This window comes from Mustelus asterias, chromosome 30 (genome assembly GCF_964213995.1).
Source record: "Mustelus asterias chromosome 30, sMusAst1.hap1.1, whole genome shotgun sequence".
NCBI classification, from domain to species: domain Eukaryota; kingdom Metazoa; phylum Chordata; class Chondrichthyes; order Carcharhiniformes; family Triakidae; genus Mustelus; species Mustelus asterias.
Window position 1 is genome coordinate 8,845,696 of NC_135830.1, and position 24,589 is coordinate 8,870,284.

Here is a 24,589-nt window from a genome sequence, read left to right on the forward strand (position 1 = left end):
GAAGGATTGTAATATTTGAAACATGTGCAGCAAATCACTCACCATGCCCTCACCCAAATTAGTGAAGGTAACAAGCTGTAAAATAAATAATGTGGCAACAGATATATTGTGAAACTCACTGGACAACTACAAGTGTTACATTATTTCCCAAAACAATGTAATAATGAATCGGGATTTAAAAATTCAGTAAAATCATATTAGGTGCAAGGTAGTGTAATTCATATCATTCCTTTGGAAATCATCACACCAGTTATGTATCAGGAGTTTAAAGCGCAGAGACTGTTGGGTAGCGACTCATGATCCTCAGTCTGAATTCGTTCAATTTCCCACTGCATTCTGGGACAGATTTTTATCCTTGTTGACAAAAAGGTCAATACAGTGTCAAAGAACAAAGAACAAAGAACAATACAGCACAGGAACAGGCCCTTCGGCCCTCCAAGCCCGCGCCGCTCCCCGGTCCAGGATTGAATCCTGAATCCAGGATCCCCGCCCAATTTTCCAGCCTATCTACATACCAATATCCTATCCACCGAGCTGTCCCTCACAGCTACGATGCTTTGTTCATTACAACCTATTAACTTACCCCCACCCCCCCATTCCAGACCATGTGATCTCCAGGGAGAGGCGAAAACCCAGAGTGAAAAACCCCAGGGCCAATATGGGGAAAAAAAATCTGGGAAATTCCTCTCCGACCCCCTGAGGCGATCGAAACGAGTCCAGGAGATCACAATGGCCCCGATCGGAAAATGCTTCCCAACCCTAGTCATTTCCACTTCCACGAACACCATATGAATTCCCTGCCCCCGAGACAGGTTCCCAACTATCCGCAGTCTCACTCTGTACTGGCACCAGCAAGATGATCGTAGAATGAAGCCTTGAAACGAGAAACCAGGAACAATTAGCCCGCGCCGCTCCCTGGTCCAAACTAGACCACTCTTTTGTATCCCTCCATTCCCACTCCGTTCATATAGCTGTCTAGATAAGTCTTAAACGTTCCCAGTGTGTCCGCCTCCACCACCTTGCCCGGCAACACATTCCAGGCCCCCACGACCCTCTGTGTGAAATATGTCCTTCTGATATCTGTGTTAAACCTCCCCCCCTTCACCTTGAACCTATGACCCCTCGTGAACGTCACCACCGACCCGGGGAAAAGCTTCCCACCGTTCACCCTATCTATGCCTTTCATAATTTTATACACCTCTATTAAGTCTCCCCTCATCCTCCGTCTTTCCAAGGAGAACAACCCCAATTTCCCCAATCTCTCCTCATAACCAAGCCCCTCCATACCAGGCAACATCCTGGTAAACCTCCTCTGTACTCTCTCCAAAGCCTCCACGTCCTTCTGGTAGTGTGGCGACCAGAACTGGACGCAGTATTCCAAATGCGGCCGAACCAACGTTCTATACATCTGCAACATCAGACCCCAACTTTTATACTCTATGCCCCGTCCTATAAAGGCAAGCATGCCATATGCCTTCTTCACCACCTTCTCCACCTGTGACGTCACCTTCAAAGATCTGTGGACTTGCACACCCAGGTCCCTCTGCGTCTCTACACCCTTTATGGTTCTTCCATTTATCGTGTAGCTCCTCCCTACATTATTCCCACCAAAATGCATCACTTCGCATTCATCAGGATTGAACTCCATCTGCCATTTCCTTGCCCAAATTTCCAGCCTATCTATATCCTTCTGTAGCCTCTGACAATGTTCCTCACTATCTGCAAGTCCTGCCAGTTTTGTGTCGTCCGCAAACTTACTGATCACCCCAGTTACTCCTTCTTCCAGATCATTTATATAAATCACAAACAGCAGAGGTCCCAATACAGAGCCCTGCGGTACACCACTAGTCACAGGCCTCCAGCCGGAAAAAGACCCTTCCACTACCACCCTCTGTCTTCTATGACCAAGCCAGTTCTCCACCCATCTAGCCACCTCCCCCTTTATCCCATGGGATCCAACCTTTTTCACTAGCCTACCATGAGGGACTTTGTCAAATGCTTTACTAAAGTCCATATAGACAACATCCACGGCCCTTCCTTCGTCAACCATTTTGGTCACTTCTTCAAAAAACACCACCAGGTTCGTGAGGCATGACCTCCCTCTCACAAAACCATGTTGACTATCGTTAATGAGTTTATTCCTTTCTATATGCGCATACATCCTATCTTTAAGAATCTTCTCCAACAACTTCCCCACCACGGACGTCAAGCTCACCGGCCTATAATTACCCGGGTTATCCTTCCTACCCTTCTTAAATAACGGGACCACATTGGCTATCCTCCAATCCTCTGGGACCTCACCTGCGTCCAGTGACGAGACAAAGATTTGCGTCAGAGGCCCAACGATTTCACCTCTCGTCTCCCTGAGCAGCCTTGGATAGATTCCATCAGGCCCTGGGGATTTGTCAGTCTTTATATTCTCTAACAAACCTAACACTTCCTCCTTTGTAATGGAGATTTTCTCCAACGGTTCAACACTCCCCTCCGAGACACTCCCAGTCAACACATCCCTCTCCTTAGTGAATACCGACGCAAAGTATTCATTTAGGATCTCCCCTACCTCTTTGGGCTCCAAGCATAAGTCCCCACTTTTGTCCCTGAGAGGTCCGATTTTTTCCCTTACAACCCTTTTGTTCCTAACGTATGAATAAAATGCCTTGGGATTCTCCTTAATCCTGTCTGCCAAGAACATTTCGTGACCCCTTTTTGCTCTTCTAATTCCCCGTTTGAGTATTTTCCTACTTTCATTATACTCCTCCAGAGCTCCCTCCGTTTTTAGCTGCTTGGACCTAACATACGCCTCTCTTTTCCTTTTGACCAGTCCCTCAATTTCCCTGGTTATCCACGGTTCTCTAATCCTACCCTTCCTATCCTTCTTTTTTACAGGCACATGCTTGTCCTGTAGCCCTAACAACCGTTCCTTAAAAGACTGCCACATACCAGATGTGGATTTACCCTCAAACAGCCTCTCCCAATCAAGAGCTGCCAATTTCTGCCTGATCCCAATAATTTAGCCTTCCCCCAATCCAACACCTTACCCTTGGGACACCACTCATCCTTTTCCATCACTATCCTAAAGCTAACAGAATTGTGGTCACTATTTGCCACATGTTCCCCGACCAAAACTTTGAAGACCTGACCGGGCTCATTCCCCAGCACCAGGTCCAGTATAGCCCCCTCTCTAGTTGGGCTGTCCACATATTGTTCCAACGAACCCTCCTGTACACATTTTACAAATGCCTCCCCATCCAGAGTCCCTGCCCTCAGCGATTTCCAGTCTATACCAGGGAAATTGAAGTCTCCCACTACAACAACCCTATATTTCCTGCACCTATCCAGTATCTCCTGACATATCCATTCTTCCACTTCCCTTGGGCTGTTGGGGGGCCTGTAGTACACCCCCAACATAGTGACTGCGCCTTTCCTGTTTCTAAGCTCCACCCAGAGTGACTCGCTACACGACTCCTCCGAATTGTCCTCCCTCTGCACCGCTGTAATATGCTCTCCAACCAATACCGCTACTCCCCCACCTCTTTTGGCCCCTCCTCTGTCTCGCCTAAAACACTTGTACCCTGGAATATTCAGCTGCCAGTCCTGTCCCTCTTTCAACCAAGTCTCCGTCACCGCAACCACATCCAAATTCCTCGTGCGCATTAAGGCCCCAAGTTCGTCTGTTTTACCTGCTACGCTCCTTGCATTGAAGTATAAGCACTCCAGACCCCCAGGCTCAGTGAGGTCGTCCTCCCCCAGAGTGCTCTTCTTCTTTGCCAGCCTTGTCCCAGCCCCAAGCTCGTCCCCAGCCACCACACTTATAGACCTAATAGTTTGATCCCCACCCCCCTGCCATACTAGTTTAAACCCCCCCGAACTGCATTAGCAAAACTGCATTAGCAAGAAATGTTAATATCAATAAATTATTCAAAGCAAAGTTGTACAAAATGAAATACTGAAAACAAACAGAAAATGCTGGAAAATCTCAGCAGATCTGACAGCATCTGTGGAGACAGAATAGACCCAACGTTTCGAGTCTGGATGACGGTTCAGCAGAGTATTCCTAATGCGTTGGAGAGATTATCATTGTATCCAACAAGGCGTCAGACAAGCTGCATAACTTTCTTGTGAGATGTGAATAGTTCAAAGAGGCACTGTTTAATTATATGCACTATTTCGAGCCACACACAAGTTGCATGAACTTACATACCGATCCCAAATATCATAATCAACTTATCCATGCTAACTGACCAAATCAACGTCTCAATCACTAACTATATCCTAAAGAAACTTCCTAATCCCTTTCCACCCTCATCAGTTCCCAATGTCATCGCCCTCTTCAATTTTCTCCAAATAAAAAAAGGGTCATCCTGATTCGAAACTTTGACTCTATTCTCTCACCACAGATGCTGTCAGACCTGTTGAGATTTTCAGAATTTATTATTTTTGTTTCAGTTTCCAGAATCCGCAATGTTTTTCATTTATTAAAATGCTGAATATAATTGGCGAAATAATTGTTTATCTGTATTAATTGATATTAATTGGTGAATTGGAACTACCCCGCCTGGATATTTCCCTCCAGACGCTCATAAACCTGACTTGGACATATATTACCGCTCCTTTAACGTCGCTGGGTCGGAGTCCAGGAGAACCCTTCCTAACAGCACTGTGGGTGTACCTACACTGCAGGTTGTGCAACGGTTCAAGGTGGCGGCTAACTACCAGCTTACCGAATGCACTTCGCAATGTGAAATAAATTATAGCTTAGACAGTTACCCACCTTCCATAAAGTAATTTTAAATAGACTAACCTTTGTGAATGAATGAGAATTGGTGAATGCATTTATTAAATTGTGAATGGACGGTCATGAGTGAAAATAATTACTATCTTTCTGAACATTTATGACATTCTCCTTATTTGCTGGAAGATTTAAGGTTTGTGGGTCATTTATTAATGTCACAAGTAGGCTTACATTAACAGTGCTTTGGAGTCACTGTGAAAATCCCCGAGTCGCCACACTGTAGCGTCTGTTCGGGTACACTGAGGGAGAATTTAGCCTGGCCAGCACACATTACCAGCATTCCTTTTCGGACTGTGCAGGAAACTGGACCACCCAGAAGAAATCCACGCATAAACGGGGAGAATGTACAGACTCCGCACAGACACTGACCCACGCCGGGAACCAAACCAGTGGCCCTGGCACTGTGAGGCAACAGACCTAACCACTGTGCCACCATGGCACCCACAATTCCATGAGACATGCATGATTCAAATTTATCACACATTTTTGCAAACTAAACCGATGGAAGAGACTGTTACAACTACAGGCATATCTCAGTCATAACATCACGGGAAAGATCTTTGCTGAGGTCACACTTGAAATACATCATCTGCTTGCAGACCGGGTATATCTGATGTGCAGTTTAGTGATTGTATTGGAAGATTTACTCCAGCCAACAACTTCTCCATGTTCCATATATGTCCATATCCTTAACGTACTTCGGTCAATCTCGCTAAGACATTCACCACCGTCAGCAGGGCAAGGAATACAGGATTTTGGTGATAACTGGTTCTACACCAAAGCTCCTAATATCCATTCATGATACAAAAACAATAACACACAATGACGAATGGTAGCTTAATGGGCAGCACTTGTGGCCGAACTAACTTTTCAAAAATTGGCCTCCTCAATCATCAGAAAAGGTGACATATGTAAAGGAAGCCAATCTGAATTGGATGTGTTTATTGTGTGTCCATCATGTAGTGTAAATGGAAGGATGCACGTGATCATTGTGGAATTAATTTGTATCAAACACGGTGTATTTCACACAACACACACACACACCAAGATGCTCAATGTGGGTCCCGCAAGGAGCACTCGATTCCAGAAATGATTTGGAAAGAGTCCAAATATGGATTTTAAAAAATAAATTAAAAAGGTGAATAGAGAGTGCCTGCCCTTGACATGGACGCAGCGTCTGACCGTTTGTGGCATCAAGGAGCCCGAGCAAAACTGCAGTCAATGGGAATCAGGGGGAACAGAGTCCACTGCCTGAGTCATACTGAGCACAAAGGAAGATGATTGTTGATGGCCAATCTTGCCAGTCACACGCATTGCTGCAGGAATTCTTCAGGTTAGTGACCGAGCCCCAAGCTTCAGCCTTCATCAAAGTTCAGAAGTGGGATTTTCACTGATGCTTGCACATAGTTCAGCACCAGTCGCGGCTCCTCAGATACTGAAACAGTCTGTGTCAATGTGCAGTAAGACTTCGAAAACATTTAGTGTTTGGCTAATGAATGACAAGGAACATTAATGCACAACAAGTGGTAAGCAATGACAGTCTCCAATGAGGGAGATTCCAAACCACCCCCCATGACATTAAATGGCATGACCCATCGCTGAATTCGCCCACTATCAACATCCTATGAATTATAATTCGTGAAAATCTGAACGGAGACAGACGTTTAAATCATGTGGCCACAGGAGCAGGTCAGACGCTCGGAGTTCTGCAGTGAACAACGCACCCCCTGAATTCCCAACTCCTATCCATCATCTACAAGGCAAAAGGCTGGAGTATGAAAAAATATCACAGAACAGTCAAGCACAGGAACAGGCCCTTCGGCCCACCAAGTCTGTGCCGACACAGATGATTGAATATTCTCTACTTGCCTGACGTGTGCCACTCAAAAGCTCAATGTCATTCTAGACAAAGTAGCTGGCTCGAAGAACACCCCACCCACCAGCTTCCCAAAGCTTGCCACCACATTCTCAAAGGAATTCATGGTTTGGCAACAAAAGCTGACTTTCCCAGTGACATCAAAATCACAACAATTTTAAACATACCATATCTCTGCCTATATTCAGCTAGCTTCTGCCTCTGTCTGTATTACAGTAGGCTGTGCCTGGATCATATTCCAGGAGGTCATGTCTAAGCTATTTCCTGCACTTGGCTCAATATCAGGTGTTCGTATATGAGACACAGGCCCTGCTTATATTATAATTTCTAAGTTATGGCGGTACTGAGCCATGCTTCTGCTGATCTGACAAGAGGCCGTGTCTCGATTCTTGCTGCCTCAGAACATTTGCCACTGCATACTAAACTGGAGCAACTGTTTCATGCATGACACATGGTTCTGTCACAGTCATTATGCGAATAGTTCATTAGATTTTGATAAATTAGATCCTGTTTACGTTAATGCTGCACCAGTCCATGTATTTATTTATTTAAGACTATGTCACGTCTCAGCTATAATTGCATTTTGCAATACCTCCTATTTGCGGCATTGTCCGTATCTCAGTGTATATCAGTCTAGGCCCTGTACCAGTAATTGTTACAAATAAACTGGGCTCTGTCTCAGTTTACATCAGTCTAGGTGCTGTATTAGTAATCATTACTAATACACTGGACTCTGTCTCAGTTTACATCTGTCACTGTCCTGTATCTATTAGTAATTATTACTAATGCACTTGACTCCGTCTCAGTCTAAAGAAATTTAGGTCCTGTATCATTAATTACTGGGCTCTGTCTCAGTTTATATGTATAAGCTCCTATGTCCAGTAAAACTGCACTAGACACTGTCTCAGTTTTATTTTCCTCGACGTTGTCATATATATTTGTAATGTTTGTTTCATGGGATGTGGGTGTCACTGAAAAGATCAGCATTTGGCCTTTGACCATCCCCACATGGCACTCGGAAAGAAACCCATTTCTATTTTGCTGGATCAGGACCCAGTTTATGTTAAATTAGAGTCTGTCTCTGTTAATACACTGCTAGACTAGAAATCAGTTTATATTGCACTAGCCATACTCTCTGGGTAAGTAATATTTGATCCTGACCCTGTACATATTTCACTAGACTGTGTTAGTGTTATGCCTGCACTTAACTTTGCCTCTATTTGAATGATGTCTGCATTTCTCCGCGGTTCTACGAGAAGAAGAGATATTATGTTGGATGAAAAACAGTGGTCTCTGGCAGGATTCTGAAACAGGCAGCATTGGATCGACAGTATTTGGTCGGTGCGGGCTTCCAGTGCCGAAGGGCCTGTTCCTCTGCAGTAACTTTTCTTGTTCTTTGTTCTGTGTTGACAGTGCATGCTATACAGGTCTCAGTAACCATTTTCAATGCAGTCAGCAGAAGTAGATTTCAGATAACACTGCTTCTTTTCCTTATTTAAGAGGATGCAGAGAATTGTGTCCCCTTAAACACTTTCCTCATTACTGGCATTGTCCAGTGCAGTAAAAACTGAGACCATGTCCAATGCAATATAAACGTGGATAGGGTCAAGTGCAGAAATAAGACTCCATCTAGTTAAATACAAGCAGACAGGTCTAAATTAATACAAACCGATACAGCGGCTAGTTTGATATAAACTGAAACATGTTGATGCATAATATAAACAGGGACAAGGTCTAATTTAGTATAGTCAGAGAAAGCATCTCGTTTAATATGTGTAGAGATAGCGTCTCGTGCAACATAAACCGAGGCATGACCTTATGTAATAGAAGCTGACACAGGGTAAATTTACTGTCTAATAAAGAGACTGGTTCAATCTCCATGAAATTTGGAGAGACGGCCAACTGCCCCATCAAAAATTCACAGGACAGGAGTAACATGGGGTTAGCTGTAAAGTTCCCCCATGCATTGCCAAATTTAACACTCCCAAGTCAGGAATAGCATGATTTAGATACAAAGTGAACCTCCCTCTCACTATCAAAATAAAACATTCCTGGAAAAGCGAGACTGTCTAGAAACAGAGTGAAACTCCGTCAACAAAGTCTGCTCAAACACAATGAAGGCATACAGACCAGGGAATCTCTTCTCGGTAAAACCACTTCTGCATTTTTCCTTCAGAGAATCGGGAGGCAAGTTTGAATTGGTGTTCGGTAGAGGGGGAAGATCCCGCGACACAGTCCCATAAAATACACCCAGGTCAGGTACAGCAGAGATTAGATACGGATTAAATCTCCCTTTACAAGTAATATCAAACATTCAAAGGGCAGGTACGTGAGTTTAGATGTAGGTTAAATATTCCTCTACACTGTCCAGTCAAACAGTCCAAGGGCAGGGATAAATACAGGGAAAATTTCTTTGGTACTGCCACATCGAATCCTTGTTACGAGGTACAATACAGGTTAGATACAGAGGAAAATGTATAAAATATCCCAAAATCATAGATGCTCAAGAGATCTTTTAGAGTAAATCTCCCTCATGGATTCCAATTCATTGTGTTGCATTCCTTACAACTCCGGCTGAGAGAATACATTGGGCAACATTGAATTCAGATTGTGGAGGGAAGACGATGAACTATCGTGAAGAGACAAGACACAGAACCAGAAGGAGAAAGACAGAGAGAGAGAGATGAAACACAGGGAATTTCCACGAACACATTTGCCGTGTTATCACATTTCGGGATCAAAGGGATTCTTTGCTAATTCTGAACATAGATATTGTCATGTTTTTTTTCTTCATATAATTGATGAATAACTAATGTATAAAAACAATCATTTCTGGAATCCGTTGATCGATTTGCATGTTTGTCTCTATTTCTGTGCTGTGTTGGTGGGGAAATATTTGTTGTGTTTTCGTCAGTCAACAATCTAATCTGGGATTTCTATTTCTGTGTTTATTTACATAAGCACCTCACTGTTTCCAATGAAATGTTAATGGCAGCAAAAACAGATAAACCGTCACTTATTCATTCGTTTCAACTCAAAATAGCGGTTATTTTAAGAATATTAACAGTTGGTTCAAAAAGAATAGAAATCTTTTTAACATACATTACACCAGATGCTATTTAATTAAATGAATAAATACATTCTATTTAAGAATTTGTTCTGAAAGTTCTGATGTCACAATAAATAAAGTATCTGTGAACAGGCTGGTATTCCATTGAATGTTAATTTGATTGATGATCTAAATTGCTTCAACTCGACAAGTTAAAACAAAGAGAACTGATGTGTGAAATATTCCTGTCATAATTAGTGATCAGACTCACACGAGGGAAGAATAAAAAATCCAGTGTGGTTATTACTAAGTGATACAAGTAGCATTGCTGCCTCACAGTGACAGGGAAGCGGGTTCGATTCCAACCTTGGGTGACTGTGTGTGGTTTTTCACATTCTACCATGTCCATGTGAGTTTCCTCCGGTGCTCCGGTTTCCTTCCACAGTCCAAGGATGTACGGGTTAGGTGGATTGGTACGATAAATTGCTCCTTTGTGTCCAAGGATGAGCAACGTAGAATCACAGAATCCCTACAGTGCAGAAGGAGACCATCGCTTCATCAAGTCTGAACCAGCTGTCCAGCAGGGCATCATTCCCAGGCCCAAGGTGGATTGGCGATTCTAAATTGCCCCTTAGTGTGCAACGATGTGTAGGTTAGAGACATTAGCCTCTGAATATGTGAGGTTGTCGGGATAGGGTGAAGGCTGGGCCTGGATAGGATGCTCTGCTGGAGAGCAGCTGCAGACTTGATGGACCGAATGGCCTGCACTGGATTCTATGATTCTATGCTGCTATGATCAGCAGAGGAATGAATATATTCGCATTAGTCTCTCAGCACTTCCAACGTATTACAACTTTCATTTTGGTAGAGCTTACATTTATAGAACCCTTTACCCGACCTCATGTAGTCCCAAAGTTCTTAAAACTCACTGATGTACCTTTGCTGAATTTAGTCACTGCTATCATGTTGCAAATACAACAGGTAATGTACGTACAACAAACTCCCACAAACCGAGATGTGATAAATTCCAGTAAATTTGTGATTTTGTTTGAAGAATCAGTATTAAGGTAGGATATTGGGGAGAACAGCCTTGCTCTTTAGAATTATATCAATGAGATTTTGCATCCTGGCATCGATTTTAAATGTGAATCTGGTTCTCTATCTGCTGATGCACACTGACCTGCTGAGTAGCATTTGTGTTACTTTAGTTTTAGATTTCCAGAATCGGCAGCACTTTACACTGTTGTTATTGATCCTCTGGATGTGAGCATCACTGACAAAGCCAACATTTAGTTGTCCCTGCTGAGAAGGCAGTTGTGAACCAGCTTGTTGAAACCTGCCCTCTGGATGATTTTATTATTTGTTTTTCCAAAGCAGCTTTGACACAACTGGATGGCCTGCCCGGCAATTTCAGTAGTGGCTAAGAGTCATTTTCATCATAGTTGAATTGGAGTCTATGCAGAACAGACAGGGTAAAGATAGGAATCTTCGGTTTTCAGTTATTTCCAAAGAGACGATTTCGTTTGAAGTATAAAAGCAAATTACTGCGGATTCTGGAATTGAAACCAAAAGAGAAAATGTTGGAAAATCTCAGCAGGCCTGGCAATATCTGTGAGGAGAGAAAATAGCTGACATATCGAATCCAGATGACCTTTTGACAAAGTTTTGACAAAGGGTCATCTTTAATCGAAAAGTAAGCTCTTCTCTCTCCTTACAGGTGCTGCCGGACTTGCTGAGATTTTCCAGCATTTTCTCTTTACTTTGTTTGAAGTGTCATCGGGTGGAGTAAATTGATTCTGAATCCTGGGGCGGAGGAATTGCAGGCTGACCCAAGACTATCGTACTGAAGAAGACACTGTAAACACTGTTCAGGGACCTGTCGGACCCAGACCATTCAGTTACTGCCAACATTGAACGCGTTGGCTTTGCAGGTCAGTCTCAAAGAGTTTCAGGGACGCCCAGTTTCTGCCTCTCGCTGACTCAACACAACCTCCGATTCGACACTTGTAAAAATATCTAAAATCCTATGAAAATAAAACGCCACGCACTCCGGACATACTCGCTCACCTTTTTCCATCGGGAACAAGATACAAAAGTCTGAGGACGCGTATAAACCGACTCAAAAAGAATTTCTCTCCTGCTGCAATCGGACGTTTGAATGGACCTACGTCGCATTAAGTTCATCTTTCTCTACACCCCAGCTATGACTGCAAAATTACATTATTCACTCTCTCCCTTCCTTCCCTATATACGTTATGCTCTGACTGTATCGTGAGCAAGAAACAATAATTTGCACTGTGCACTAATATGTGCGATAATAATAAGTCAAATGAAATCAAATGAAATATATCAAAAGCACCAAGGATTATTCCTGGTGAATTGATTGCTGGCAATGGAACATTCCAGAGACAGACTAACACCGAGGGAGGAACAGTGAAATCCATTGTCATGTCTCTGCTCGTCCAAGAGTGAAATTGCATTCGAGCATCTGTTAGAAAAAATAAACAATTTCATTGTAAATTAAGTGCCTTTATTTCGTCACCCCTTCACAAGGGAATGGACATACACAGATGACATTACCTTATCAGGGTAAAGATGTCAGTCTGATTTGCAATAATTCTGTGTCTCTAACACTTTACAGCGAAATATAATTCATTCGAAGAATTATTATCGATTTATGTAACTTAATGCTGGGATGATTGTGTTTCAGGTGTGGATAGCTATCATTGTAATTTGGGACTGGATATAAGAAGTAGGGAAGCAGTGGCCTCGCGTTATTATCGCTAGACAATTAATCCACAAACTCAACTAATGTTCTCAGGACCCGGCTTCGAATCTCGCCATGGCAGATGGTGGAATTTAAATTCATTAAAAACGTCTGGAATTAAGAATCTACTTATGACCATGACATAATTGTCGATTGTGTAAAAACCTATCGGGTTCATTAATGTCCTTTCAAGCAGGAAATATGCCGTCCTTACCTCGTCTGGCTGACATGTGATTGCAGAGCCACAGCAATGTGTTTAGCTCTCAACTGCCCTCGACAATGAGTGGGCAATAAATATTGATCAGCCAGCGGCACCCATATCCATAGAATCCCTGCAGTGCATTAGGAGCATATCGAGCCCACACCGACAACGCTCCCACCCAGGCCCTATTCCCATCCCTGCTAATTCACTTGATTCTATGGGACAATTCATCATCGCCAAACAACCTAATTGGCATATCTTTGGACAATGGGAGTAAACAGGCAGACAATTGGAGAATGTGCAGACTACACACAGACAGTGACCCATTCCGGGAATTGAACCACGGTCCCTGATGCTGTGAAGCAGCAATGGTAACCACTATGCCACCGTGCCGCCCACGAATAAATTAACAAAATAAACTCCTTATCTGATACAATGTTACACCTTATATTTCCCCAACAGCTCCTTAACCCTGTGAAAATTAACGGTGAAAGGAAACTTCTTGACTTACAATTAAGCATTGAGTTGACAGAGAAACAGAAATTGACATTGACTTTTGACAAAGAAGCTAATGAATTAGAACGGACACGGCAATCAGGAAAGTTCTCCTTCAGCATCCAAATCATGACAGTTCATTTTATTGGCGAGCAGCTGGTATTGGGAACACAGGACATCAGGACTTTGCGGCATAATGCACAATATCACAAGAATAAATATTTTATCTTTCACTGAACCAGGTTATGAACTGGTCATTTCGTCACTCATTGGCAGTTATGAGAGGGACTGTTAAATAATCGAAACCAGATTATGCTGGACAACAGAACACGTTGTACATCAGGTATAAGTTTTTAATGAGGAGCAGAACATTGAGAATTTTCCAGAAATCCCCGCTGTTCAAGGTAGATATATGATTTTCTTTTACTTTTAATTATTTTCATTTTTGTGCCTTTACACTGACCTCATTGGACTGAGGGATTGGGGACATCAACATATTTTTCCTGCACTTCATGAAGTTGTTCATAAAGAGGCTTTAATTGTTGGAAGGACATTTCTTTGGAAGCTATACAAATGAAATAGCATCAAGTCAATTGGCTAGTTTCCGATACTTTTTAATCACAGAATGAAAAGTGCATTCATTTAAAATATTTGCTTAGAAGAAAAACCATTTAAAATGTGCCTTCCTTTTGGGAATAAAACATTTATTGTATAACTGACGAAGTCCCATGTTATCCTTACAGATTCACGTTAATCTGTCCTACGCAGTATTTGGCAACTGTCCAGGCTGCTGCCAAATACCCAAAAATATTGACAGGAAGCATCTGAGGGTGTTTGTTCAGTAAATCAAAAACCTGTTTCCTCAGTACTGAACACTTGGCTGCAAGCCAACCTCAAACTCTCAGCATTGTCAATGGGGCCTATTTATAAACAAATCTACCCAGCAACAGTACTGGAGGCAATTTAATTATTTTTAAGTTGCAAACATCTATGAATGTTTCCCATTTCTTCGGAAAAGAAAGTATTCAGCTTCTCCGGCACCTTGTTAGCAACAATGATGATCTCTCCAACACAACAAAACATTGATGGATGGATATAAAAACAAATACCGGCAGATTATGAGATTGATTCAGAGAGGTGATATATTTTATACTAGATAAACATGTATGCTTGTGTTTTCTTTCACTTTATTCTTCCATGGGACGTGAGAATCTCTGGAAAGGCCAACATTTATTCCCTTTCCCTAATTTCTCTTGAACTGAGTGGTATGCTAGGGCATCTCAGAAGGCATTGCCCAGTTAGTTATATTGCTGTCCGTCTGCAGTCACATCCTGATGAGACCAGGTAGGGATGGCAGATTTCCTTCATTGGGGAATCAGAGAGGTTTATCTGGTCGCTGTCAGTATGTATTCCAGATTTATTGATTGAATTCAAATTCCACCAGCTGCCAGGGTCGGATTTAATCTCGTGTCTCCACATCATTGGCCTGGGCTTCTGGATTACTGGTACACTGGCATTAAGATTACGCCACCATCTACCCAACAATAAAGGAATACTTGCGTTGATGCAGGGATGAACGATAGTTGGATGCCTGAATGTTTTGATTGAGGAATCAGTGAGTGGATGGATGGATCTGACGATAGCTTGTCCTAAAATTTGCTGTTCTACATGCACAAATTTGTGATTTACTACTTCAAAAATCGAAGCAGGTCCTTTATTCCAAGTGTGTCAGTATATAAGACCATAAGTCCATAAAACATAAGACATAGGAGCAAAATGAGGCCACTCGGTCCATCGAGTCTGCTCCGCCATTCAATCATGGCTGACATTTTTCTCATCCACATTCTCTTGCCTTTTCCCCATAAGCACTGATCCTCTTATTAATCACAAACCCATCTATCTTTGTCTTAAAAACATCCAATGACCTCGCCTCCACAGCCTTCTGCGGCAAGAGATCCACAAATTTACCACACTCTGGCTGAAGAAATTCCTCCTCATCTCTGTTTTCAAGGATCGTCCCTTTAGTCTGAGGTTATGCCCTCTGGTTCTAGTTTTTCCTACGAGTGGAAACATCCTCTCCACGCCCACTCTATCCAGGCGTCGCAGTAGCCTGAAAGTTTCAATAAGATCTCCCCTCATCCTTCAAAACTCCAACGAGTACAGATCCAGAGGACTCAACCGTTCCTCATACAGCAAGCGCTTCATTCCAGGAATCATTCTTGTGAAACTCCACTGGACCCTTTCCATGGCCAGCACATCCTTCCTTAGATATGGGGCCCAAGACTCACAATACTCCAATTGGGTCTGACCAGAGCCTTGTACAGCCTCAGAAGTACATCCCTGCTCTTGTATTCTAGCCCTCTCGACATGAATGCAAACATTGCATTTGCCTTCCTGAACCTGCACTTTAACCTTAAGAGAATCTTGAACAATGACTCCCAAGTCCCTTCGTATTTTTGATTTCCTCAGCATTTTCCCATTTAGAAAATAGTCTATGCCTCCATTCCTCCTTCCAAGCGCGTAACCTCACACTTTCCCAAATTGTATTCCAGCTGCCACATCTTTGCCGACTCTGCTAACCTGTCCAAGCCCTTCTGCAGCCCCCCTGCTTACTCAATATTACCTGTCCCTCTACATGTCTTTGTATCGTCTGCAAACTTAGCAACAGTATCTTCAGTTCTTTCCTCCAAATCGCTAATGCATACTGTGAAAAGTTGTGGTCCCAGCACTGACCCCTGAGGCACACCACTAGTCACCGGCTGCCATCCTGAGAAAGACCCCTTTTTTCCCACTCTCTGCCTTCTGCCAATCAACCAATCCTCTATCCATGCCAGGATCTTACCCTTAACACCATGGGCATTTAACTTATTTAACAGTCTCCTTTTCGGCACCTTGTCAAAGGCCTTCTGGAAATCTAAATAAATCATGTCCACTGGCTCTCATTTATCTAACTTCCTTGTTACCTCCTCCAAGAACTCTAACAGATTTGTCAGATATTACCTCCCCTTCACAAAACTGTGCTGACTCATTCCTACTTTATCATGCACTTCCATGTACTCTGCGGTCTCATCTTTGATAATGGAATTTAAAGTCTTGCCAATGACCGAAGTCAGGCTAACCGGCCTATAGTTTCTCGTCTGCTGCCTCCCTCCCATCTTAAACAGTGGTGCTGCATTCGCTACTTTCCAGTCCTCTGGTACATTCCCTGCCTCCAGTGATTTCTGAAAGACCACCACCAATGCTTCCACAATTTCCTCAGTTATCTCTTTTAGAACCCTGCGGTGTAGTCCTTCCGGTCCAGGTGATTTATCCATCTTCAGACCTTTCAATTTACCCAGAATCTTCTCCTTAGTGATGGTCACTACAGTCACCTGTGCCCCCTGACTCTCCTGGAGCTCTGGCATTCCACTGGTGTCTTCCACCGTGAAGACTGATGCAAAGTAACTATTCAGTTCCTCTGCCATTGCTTTGTTTCCTGTTATTACTTCTCCAGTCTAATTTTCCAGTGGTCCAATGGCAATTTTTGCATCTTTCTTACCTTTTTTTTATATTGAAAAAAACTCTCCCTGTCTTATTTCATATTACTACCTAGCTTACACTCATATTTCATCTTCTCCCCCTTATTGCTTTTTTAGTTGTCCTCTGCTTGCTTTGAAATGCGTCCCAATCCTCTGGCTTCCCACTAATCTTTGCCGCTTTGTATGCTTTAACTTTTGCTTTAATGCTGTGCTGCAAAATTTAGTCCTTCCAGATTTTCTCGGTGAATTCAATCCGCGAGATATCGGGAACAAATGAACGAAGAGCAGTCTGATTTTTTTTTCCATCTGCTGATGGTGACTAGAGTCATAGAGTCATAGAGGTTGAGAGCATGGACACAAGCATTTCGGCCCAACTTGTCCATGCCGTCCTTTTTATTAACCACTAAGCTTATCCCAATTTCCCGCGTTTGGCCCATAACCCTCTGTACCCATCCTACCCATGTAACTGTCTAAACCCTTTTTAAAAGACAAAATTGTACCCTCCTCTACCACTACCTCTGGCAGCCTGTTCCAGACACTTGCCACACTCTGTGTGAAACAATATCCCCTCTGAACCATTTTGTATCTCTCCACTCTCATCTTAAACCTATGCCCTCTCGTTTTAGACTCCTCTACCATTGGGAAAATATATTGACTATCGAGCTGATCTATGCACCTCATTATTTTATAGACAGCGATAAGATCCCCCCAAGCCTCCTACGCTCCGGAGAAAAATTCCCAGTCTATCCAGCCCCTTCCTACAACTCAAACCAACAAGGCCTCGTCGCATTCCAGTAAAACTTTTCTGCACTCTTTCTAGTTTAATAATATCCGTTCTATAATAGGGTGACCAGAACTGTACACAGCATTCCAAGTGTAGCCTCACCGATGTCTTCAAAATCTTCAAATCCAAGATGGAAAGAGGGATTAGGTTGAGGGGGGAGGATTGTAATATTTGGAACATGTGGCCCTTTATAGTGCAACAAATCACTCAACATATCACCTATGTGAAGGTAACAGGCTAAACAGGTAACAGGCTATGTGAAGGTAACAGGCTAAAAAAATAATGAGGCTCACTGGACAGAGTCAAGTGGTAAATGACTTTCCAGTACGGTGTAAGTGTGCAAGGGCGGCAAAGTGTCATATTGGTTAGCCCTGCTGCCTCACAACGCCAGGGACCCGGGTTCAATTCCGTCCTCAGGTCACTGTCTGTGTGGAGTTTGCAGTTTCTCTCCTTGTCTGTGTGGATTTCCTCCGGGTACTCTCGTATCCTCCTGCAGTCCGAACATGTGCAGGTGAGGTTGATTGGCCATGCTGAATTAACCCTTGTGTCAGGGGTATTAGTGGGGTTAATATGAGGGCCTGGGTAGGATTGAGGTCACTCCAGACTCGATGGGCCCAATGGTCTCATTCTGCACTGTAGATTCTTTGTCTATGAATAATTAATCTGGATCTTAAGTTTCTATACCGTCACATTAGATATTCTAAATTATCTTTAACTTTAGATACAGGTACTTTCAGTTATACAGTCACTTTAAAAATGGTTACACACTCCAGTTATATATCAGGGGTTTATGTGTGATGATGAGGTGATTACGTGTCAATAAAGCGCAGAGGCTGCTGGGTAGCTGCTCATTATCCTCGGTCTGATTTAATTCAGCTTCCCGCTGAATTCTGGGACAGATTTGATTCTTTGGTGACAGAAAGGCCAACGTGACCTCAATAAATTTGAATCTCAATAAACTACAATAAATAAACTGCAATTATATTTGTACCAAATAAAATGCTGAAAATAATTTGCGAAATATTTATTTATTTTTGTGATTTGGAGATTATTAGTAATATGAGCGCCAGGCAATGACCATCTCCAAAAAGAGAGAATCTACCCATTGCTCCTTGTCACTCAATGATATTACGATACTGAATCACCCACTATAAGCATCGTCGGGGTTACCATTGGCTAATCACTGAATTAACTAGATATATAAATGCTCCAGCTGGAATATCAGGTCAGCTTGCTGTGAGTAATTCACATCCTGACTCCCCAAATCTGTCCACCACCTATAAAACAACAACTCACGAGTGTAATAGGGTTCTCTCCACTTGCTTGAATGAGTGCAGCTCAAACAACATCCAAGAAGCTTTATAGCATTCAGGAAAACGCAGGTGGCTTGACTGGCATAGCATTTGCAAATGCTCACTCCCTCCACCACCGACAAACAACAGCAGCATTATACACCATCTACAAGTTTCACTTCAGGAACTCACCAAGACTCCTTAGGCAACACCTTCCAACCACAGGACTGTTACCATTTGGAAGAACAGGGGTAAGAGTTACCTGGGAATATCACCTGTAAATTCCACTCCAAGTCAGTCATATAACTGACTTAGAAAAATATCGCCTTTCTTTCACTGTTGCTCGATTGAAATCCTGGAACACCCTCTGTAACAGCACTGTGTGAGTACATACACCACAGGCTTCGCAGCAATTCACCAAGTTAGCTCACCACCAGCTTACTAAGGGCAATTAGGGATAGGCAACAAATGTTGACCTAGCCAGCAACGATCACATCCCTTAAATTAAAACGTAAATATATTAATGTTTATGAATGGTTGATAACTGGTGAACAAAAGTATGCAACTTTGTGAATGGATGGCAATTGGTGAAAATAAATACCAACTTTATGAACATTTATGACCTTCTCTTTCTTAATGGAAGATAGGATGCGCTCCACAGGAGATGCATGATTCAAAAGCACAACACTACCAGGAAACAAAGCCGCCAGAGGACACTGCAACAACTACAGATATATATACATCATTGCCAGTGACACATCTGAAAACATTCATCTGTTTGAAGATCCGGATTATCATGAAGCACAATGTTGTGTTTTTAATGGAAGATTGACTCTGGAAAATATCTGCTTTATATGCCCTATGTACTTATCTTTACCTTCGTCAATCTCATCAAGACATTCAACACCGGTAGCAGAGCAGGGACTACCATATTTGGGAAAAAGTCGCTCTCCATCAAAACTCCTCAGTCTCATTCATGACACAGAAAACGACAACATTAAACCACAATTGGTAGTTTCATGGGCAGCACTTGTAACAGAGCCAACCTCTCAAAAATTGTCCTTCTCAGTCATCAACAAAGGTGACATTTGAAAAAGAAAGCATTCTGAAATTGATGTGTTTACTCTGCGTCTATTTTTTTATTTTAAATGGAAGGACGCCGGTTATCATTGTGAAATTGATTTGTAAACAATATGACGTTTTTCAGACAACGCACACACTCACACACACAGACACACACACACACATTTTCCTTCAACTTAAGACTCCATCTTTGCTTCCTGGGGGCTTAAGAGACAATTACCCCAACTATCTTTCAGATGGAATGAAGAACAAATACATTTTCCCCAGCACCATGTTTGCTGAACTGAACATTAAAGGCCCCATTGTCTCCAACAGCGCCCTGGTCAGCATTCCTCCTTCTAACCAAAATGAACAAACATACATTACCATGGATTGAGGCATTATGCTCTGATGCTGACCTGGCATCATAGGAACAGAGGAGCAGAAGTTCCCCTCCAAGCCACTCACCATCCTGACTTGGAAATATGTCGCCGTTCCTTCACAATCGCTGAGTCAAAATCCTTAAATTTCCTCCCTAACGGCATTGTGGGTCTACTCACAGAACATGTACTGCAGCGATTCAAGAAGGCAACTCACCATAACCTGCTCAAGGGCAAGTAGGTATGGGGAATAAATGTTGACCAGCCAGCGACGCCCATGTCCCAAGCATGAATAAAAAAAGCAGACGCATGCCATTCAGCTTCTCGAACTCGCCCCCCATTCATAAGATCATCGCTGATCTGTGGCCAAACCCTATGTACCTGCCCTTGGCCCATATCCCTTGATACCCCTGTTCAATAAAAAAAACGATCTCAGACATAAATCTAACAATTGAACCAGCACCCACTGGCCTTTGCGGAAGAGAGTTCCAAAAGTCCACCACTCTCTGTGTGCAGAAATACTTTCTATCAACTCTCCTGAACGGCTTGGCCCTGTTTTTTTTAAATTATGGCCCTTTATTCTAGAGCCTTCAACTTATTGATCCGCCCGATCCTTCCCGTAAATATTTTGTAGATTTTTGTCAGAACACCCCTCAACCTTCTGAATTCGAGAGGAAAAGTCCCAATTTGTCTAATTTCTCCTCGCAACTTAACCCCTAAAGGCCAGGTCTAATTCTTGTGAACCTGCGTTCAACTCCCTCCAGGACCAAAATCTTTGCAAAGGTGTGCTGCCCAAACCTGTGCACAGTACTCCAGGTGGGCTCTAACCAGGATTTTGCATAATTGCAGCATAACATCTGCATCGCTATACTCCAGTCCTGTAGATACAAAGGCCAGAATTCCGTTGACCTGCTTGACTATTTTCTGCATCAGTTCGTGTCATTTTAAGAAGCTATTCACTTGAACACCCAAATCTCGCTGGGCATCCACTAAATTTTACTTTGTGCCTTTTAAAAACTACCTTGATCTATCATTTGGATTATTTGACTTTTTGTGGCATTATCTAAGCCGTTATGAATATTGTAAATAATTGAGACCTCAAGACAGATTCCTGCGGGACACAACTTAACCTGTATTATTCAGCAACGTACATCTAATCTATAATTCGTTGCACCTTAAATTTGGGGAGTTTCCGCAGAAGGGGATATGGTATTACATTTATGAATGTGAATTATTTGTACATTACTCTCATAAATCATACCTGACAGCGATATATTTACAGTAACTGTAATTGCAGAATTTTGCCAGCAGATGGAATTGGCACCTTGATGGTTTACATTACATGAAGAAGGCACTGCCTCAATAAATACTACACTGGACCCTAACTTTGCAGCTCTGCCACATGCAGTCCTGAATGGTGATGGACATTTAAACAAGTAACTGAAGCAGGAGCCTCAAACGAAACCCCCATTCTTAATGATGGGGGAGCTCTGCAAAAGGGAAAATAAACAAGACTGAAACAATTGCTACCATCTTCAGCCAGAAGATGTTCCATCTCGGCCTCTCCCTGATGCCCCGAACATCACAGATGCCAGTCTCCAAGGAGGTCAACTCATTCAACATGATAACATGGAGGATAGGAATAGGAGTAGACCATTTAGCCCCTGGAGCCCGCTCCGCCATGCAATATTATCATGATTGATCTGTGGCCTAACCCTGTGCTGAAAGCATTGGCTACTGCAAAGATTATTGATCCTGACAATATTTCAGCAATAATAATAACGATTTGTGCTCTGGAGCTAGCTGAGCCTTCGCCAATCTATTCAAGTATAGCTATATCACGGTCACATACACAACAGTCTGAGAATTGGCAGACATGACCTGTTTCTGAAGGCAGGACAAACCCAACCCGACCAACTACCGCCCAATGCGTCCTCACTCGATCAACGTAATGGGAACTATGAAGGATCATCTAAAAAAGTAATAATAATATAATAATAACAATGCTGCTACAACTACAAATACTAGTATTCTGCTCAATGACGCTCTGTTTGGGTCCCACTAGGGGAACTCAGTTCCAGAAATCACTGAAGCTTAGTGCAAATCTAGTGGAAATAGCTGCTTTAATGAGGTGAGGTGAGAGTGCCGGCCCTCGACATCAACGCAGCACTTGGCCGATTGTGGCATCAAGAAGCCCGAGCAAAGCTGCAGTCAATGGGGATCCGGGGGAAAAAAACATTCCACTGGCTTCAGTCATACCGAGCACAGAGTAAGATGGTTGTGGCTGTTGAAAGCCAATCATCTCAGTCACAGGGCATTTGCTGAAGGAACTCCTCAGGATAGTGCCCTCGGCCTAATATTCACGCTTCAATACAAGCTCAGAAGTGGGATGTTCACTGATGATTGCACGATGTTCAGCACATTTACAACTTCTCAGTGTCCTCAGTTCTCACTTATCGGTGTCCGTAAGCAGAAAGACTTCGAAAACATTCAGGTTTTGGCTGTGAAGTGGCATGTGACATATACGCCACCCAAGTGACAGGCAATGACCCTTTCAGGTAAGAGAGATTGCAATCATCTCCGCTTGCCATTAATGGAATGACGACAGCCGAAGCCCCACTATCATCATTTTGGGAATTACCATTGATGGAAAGTTGAACTGGGACAGTCATGTAAATAATATTGCTACAAAAGCAGGTCAGATGCTGGGAATTGTGCGCTAAGTAACTCACCTCCTGACTTCCCAAACCTATCCATCATATAAAGGCAAAAGTCAGAATTGTGATTGAATATTCTCCACTTGCCTGGCGTATGGTCCTGAACCAACAGCCAGAAAGCTCGAAACCACCCAGTAAAAAGCAGGCGGCTGGATGAACACCCCACCAACCACTTTAAACATTCACTCTCTGCATCACAGATGTACAACTCTAGCCGTGTGAACCATATACAACTTGTATAGGAGCAAAATAATCCTTTGGTAGCAACTTCCAAACACATTAACTCTGACACTTAAAATGACAAGGGCAGCAGATGCATGAGAACACAATTATCTGCAAATGCCCATAAAACCCCCACACTGTCTTGACAGGGATCTATATCACTATTTTTTCAGTGTCAATGGATGCAAATCTTGCAACCCCCTTCCTACCAGCACTGTATGTGTACTTACTCATATGGAACGCAATGATTTAGGAAGAGGGCTCACTAGCACATTCTCAAAGGAAAAAATAGAAGTGGCAACAAATCCTACTTTACCAGTGACACCAAAACCTCATTAAATGATTTTGAACATGTCATATCTCTGCTTACGTTCAACTAGCCCCCACGTCTGTTTGCATTGCAACAGGCCATGTCCCAATCACATTACAGCATGTCCTGTCTCTGTTATTTCTCTACTCGGCTCATTATCAGTTGTTCATAAGTGAAGCCAAGGCCTGTTTTAACGATGGTTTCTGAATTATGACTGTGCTGAAATATGTTTCAGTTAATCAGGGTGGCACGGTGGCACAGTGCCAGGGACCCGGGTTCAATTCCCAACTTGGGTGACTGTCTGTGTGGAGTCGGCACGTTATCCTTGTGTCTGCGTGGGTTTCCTCCGGGTGCTCCGATTCCCACTCACCGTCCGAAAGAGGTGCTGGTTTGATGCATTTTGGCCATGCGAAATTCTCCCTCAGTGTATTCAAACAGGCGCCGGAGTGTGACCACTCGGGGTTCTTCACAGTAACTTCATTGCAGTGTGAATGTAAGCCTACTTATGACACTAATAAATAAGCTTTAAATCTTGAATCTGGGAAGAGACTGTGTCTCAATTCCTACTGCATCAGAACCTTTATCTGTGACTCCTATACTGGAGCAACATCCTTCTTGCGTTACAAAAGTTTCGGTCACTGTCATTACTCTAATGGTTCGTTAGATCTAATAAACTCGACACTGTTTTAGTTAATGCTGCACGAGTGCATGTATTTGTTTATTCAACACTGTGCCCTGCCTCTGTTATTATTGCATCATGTGATCCTTCTAATTTGCTGCATTGTCCATATCTCAGTGTATGCCAGTCTAGATCACATATTAATAATTATTACCAATGCGCTAGACTCTTTCTGAGTTTATATCAGTCTAAATATCGTATCTCTAATCATTAATAACACACTAAATTCTGTCTCAGTTTTTATCAGTCTAGGTCCTGCATCAGTAATGATCATTAACACACTGGACTCTGTCTCAGTTTATGTCAGTCCAGAATCTGTATCAGTAATTACTGCGAATGCGCTAAGCTCTGTCTCCATTAATATCGGTTCAGGCCTGTATCAGTAATTGACACTATATGTCTCAGTTTATATCGCGCAAGTTCCTGCATTCGGTTAAATTGCAC

The 24,589-nt window shown here is 42.8% G+C and overlaps 1 protein-coding gene and 1 pseudogene across 1 annotated transcript in view; both read right to left on the reverse strand.

The window, feature by feature from the left end:
- Window positions 1-7,276, reverse strand: part of LOC144480733 (Ig heavy chain V region pseudogene) — a 10,409-nt pseudogene extending 3,133 nt beyond the window's left edge.
- Window positions 1-24,589, reverse strand: part of LOC144480999 (uncharacterized) — a 262,003-nt gene that overhangs the window by 64,974 nt on the left and 172,440 nt on the right. The window lies entirely within an intron of this gene.